Genomic DNA, 3,992 nt, shown 5'->3' on the forward strand with positions numbered 1-3,992 from the left:
TTCTTCAACTTTTATCCTGTTTTGTCTCTTCCTGATCTAGATTTGGCTTTCCATTCAGCACTGACCCTAATCATGTCACCCTTTGCATCTCCATATAAGCCAACCTGTTTGAGAATGAGAATCATTAAGAACACATGTGAAGAGTTGTTTCAGGAAATCTAAGCGTGACCTCATCTTAACCTTTCCTTACCATTGCTGAAAGGACTGCGAAATATCATATTACATATGATATATATAAATATATCTCATAAATATTGTGAAATATCACAAAATATTGGTGCAGCGGTACACAACATTCACCCAGAAAAAAACCTACTCCAGAAGAGAAATAATCTTAAAAAGAATCAATACTTTTTCTAAGTGTAACAGGCAAAAAATTTTTCTAAAATCACAATATTGTAAAACAAGGAATATACATAAAGATTTAAAATTTCAAAAGATCGTTTACTGATGAAGAAGCTTTAAAATCACCAGGATTCACATATTTTATTGAATAGATCCAATACAATATCAGTTATTTAAGAATTTCCAGAACATGGGACGCCTGGGTGCCTCAGTCAGTTGAGCATCCGATCTAGGCTCAGGTCATGATCTCACTGTTTGTGGGTTCAAGCCCTGCATCGGGCTCTGTGCTGACAGCTAGCTCAGAGCCTGGAGCCTGCTTCGGATTCTGTGTCTCTTTCTTTCTTTGCTCCCCTGTTCACTCTCTTCTCTCAAAAATAAATAAATGTAAAAAAAAATTAAAACAAACCCTGCCAGAATGGACATAAATTAAGATGAAGTGGTTAAGATTAAGACCACTGGTAATTCCTATTAAGGAATTAAAGCCTGAATTGAAATTACATAAAACGGATTGATACCGATATATGAAATGAAATGTTACATCTTAAATGAAGGGTATTTAAATTAAGCAAACAAATGACATCAGGTCCAAGGGAACCAAATTAGCCTAGAAGATTGATAAACAAATACAGAAACAGCAAGCAGAATATACTAGGAATGGAGACAAGAGATATGGAACATAATATGAATATTAATATCAATGAAATGATTTGCCTTAAAATTTTTTTAAATATTTATTTTTGAGAGAGAGAGAGGGAGAGAGAGAGAGAGTAAGAACAGGGGAGAGGCAGAGGGAAACACAGAATCTGAAGCAGGCTCCAAGCTCTGAGCTGTCAGTATGGAGCGTGATGTGGTCTTGAACTCATGAATCACAAGATCATGACCTGAACCAAAGTCAGCCACATAACTGACTGAGCACCCAGCCCCCTAGAGTAAATATTTGGGGAAGATTTTGACGGGCTGTGGCAGGCACTGGTGATGTCCTGTCTGGTAGTTTTCTTCCCATGTCCATAATAACTGAACCTCAATTTTATACCAGGTGCAAGTGCCCAGATGAAATACTACCCAGCCTCTCTCTGAGGGGGCTGTGTGGCTAAGATTATGGCCAATGATACACATTGCAATGACTTTAATCACTGTTGTTGCTATAGAGCCATTCATTTCCCTACAAATAGTGCTTTAGGTGCATCCCACAAATTTTGATGTTCTTTTCCAGTTGTGGGTGTTTCTCAGGAAAATTTGTTACTGATTTCTAATTTGATTCCATTTGGCCAGATAACATACATTGTATAATTTCAATCATTTATTTAATTAATTTATTTATTTGAACAAAATCCTTAATTTTACTAAAATAAAATATGAACATGGCAATATATCATACAGGAAGCGTAGAGGAAAGTTGGATAATATTACAAGATTTATAATAAAAGGAAGTCCTCTCCACCCACCTGGGGTAACCACTTTCAATGATTTTGGGCAATCTCTTTTGACATTTGTCTCTGTATTTTTAAATGATATCCTAATACTACAATTTTTTAAAAATTTGTAATAGTTTATTTAACAATACTTGTTTTAGAGTCCTGAATATTGGCTAACTTGATAAATATTACCTGTGAATCTTAAAACAATTCTGCTCTTTGATTTTACTGTGTTCTATAGATGTCAAATCATGTTGATAGAGTTAACTCTTTTGTATACTTAATAAACTTCTGGGTTATAATTCAGCTACTTATTGAGACATGCATCCCGACATTTCTTGCTGTAGTTGTGGTTTTTCCTTCTTGCCCTGCAGTTCTATCAGTGTTTGTGTCATGTATTTTTGAAGCTCTATTTATTAAAAATTTCTTCTAATATTTATTTTTTTTTGAGAGAGAGAGAGCACCAGTGGGGGGTAGGAGCAGAGAGAGGGGGAGACAGAGAATCTGAAACAGGTTTCAGGCTCTGAGCTGTCAGCACAGAGCCCCACACAGGGTTGGAACTTGTGAGCCAAGAGATCATGACCTGAGCCGAAGTCAGAGGCTTAATCAACTGGGCCACCCAGGTGCCCTGAAGCTCGTTATTATATGCATCAGCATTTAGGGTAGTTAAAGTTCCTTACAGAATAAACCCCTCTGTCATTGTGGAATAAAACACTCTTCTATTCTAATTAATATTCTTTGCTTTAATCTATTTTGATGTTAGTACGGCCACTCCAACTAGTTTTGGTTAGTGTTATCAATATATGTATATTACCATTTTTAATCCCTCCATTTTTTACTTTATTTAAAAGTTAGTTTTCTTTAGACAGCCAAGGGTTGCCCCTTTTTTTCCCTTTCAATGTGACAATTTCTTTCTTTTTTTAAGTCAAAAATCATTTATTTCGATAAGAAAGGAGTCCCTAGGGCTAGGGCCTCGGAAGCTAGCCTGGGTTTCAGGCAGGGGACTTGGCAGCACTTTTTCTTGCTGAGGCTGGTGAGGGTCTGGCCCAGGTTGGACAGGTAGAGAACCACGAAAGTCTCTGAAGGAAGGATGGGACCTCTGTTTTCTTCCACCTGGCCCGTAGTCAGATAACTGGCTCCTTTCTTTCTTCATGGAGTAGGTGCAGGTGTCACTGCTTGCATGGCCTGTTAAGCTTGGGCGGGCTGGGTGTGGTGTCAGTGAGTGGCCTGAGATCCAGGCCTCCAGATTTGTCAACACCAATGAGACTGACAGAGACAGTGAGGCCTTCCCCTGGCAGTCTCACCAGGTAACTGGTACAAAAGTTGCTCTGCAAGGGGCCTGTCCATTGGCACTGCTTTGGGCAGGGGACACTAGGCACATTGGGCCCCCCTGGTGCCACCGGGGCCTCAGAGGAAGCCTTGGGTTTCTCCACAGGTGGGACTCTGGGCTTGAGGCCAGGGTTGAGGAGCAGAGCATGCTTCCCAGGACCTGGGCCTGCCCTTCTTTGGCAGCACCCCAAGGCAGGGGCCTCCTAAGAGGCGGAGAAGCTGTTGGCCCTGACACTGAGGTCAAAGATGAACTGGACAAGGAGCTTATTTTTGGTGGAGGGGATGGGACCTAAGGCTGTGTCACAGCAGAAATTTGCCTCTTGGTGGCATCGTTTGCTGCTCATTGAAAAAGCTGACCAAGTAAGCAGCACTAGGGGTCAGGCTCCAGGTCAAACTGTCCCAATGTCAGTGAGATCCCCTCACTCAAGTGACTCATCACAGGTGTGATTTTACATTTTTTGTTTGAATGTAAGCAGTTCTGGTCTGTTTTTTTTCCCCACCAGAGCAGGCTCAGTGCCTGGGACATAGTGGTTGGTCAGAAAATCTTTGCTGGCTGCATGCTGGAGGACGCCAAAGGCAGCCCTGGCACTGGGTTGGTACCTGGTTTGGAGGTGTGATGATGTGCCAATGTGACAATTTCTGCCTTTGAAGTTTGGTGTTGAAAGAATTTACATCTGATATGATTGTTAATAAGCTTGGAGTTAAGTATAATTTACTATTTGTTTCTTATTATTCGTATTTTTTCTTTGTTTCTTTTTTCTTCTTTTTGTGTTTTCTTTGAGATTAATTCCCTTTGATTCCATTTGTAGACCTATTTGGTATAAGTTGTGTAATGTTATTTTTGGATTTCTTTTTTCAAAAATTATTTAAAGTGTTTTATTATTTTTGAGAGAGTGTATGAAT

At 39.7% G+C, this 3,992-nt stretch overlaps 1 pseudogene; it reads left to right on the forward strand.

Annotated features, from left to right (window-relative positions):
- Positions 1 to 3,382, forward strand: part of LOC115305162 — a 5,932-nt pseudogene extending 2,550 nt beyond the window's left edge.
- The last annotated feature ends 610 nt before the right edge of the window (positions 3,383 to 3,992 follow it).

Source organism: Suricata suricatta, chromosome 10, assembly GCF_006229205.1.
Source record: "Suricata suricatta isolate VVHF042 chromosome 10, meerkat_22Aug2017_6uvM2_HiC, whole genome shotgun sequence".
In the NCBI taxonomy this organism is placed as follows: domain Eukaryota; kingdom Metazoa; phylum Chordata; class Mammalia; order Carnivora; family Herpestidae; genus Suricata; species Suricata suricatta.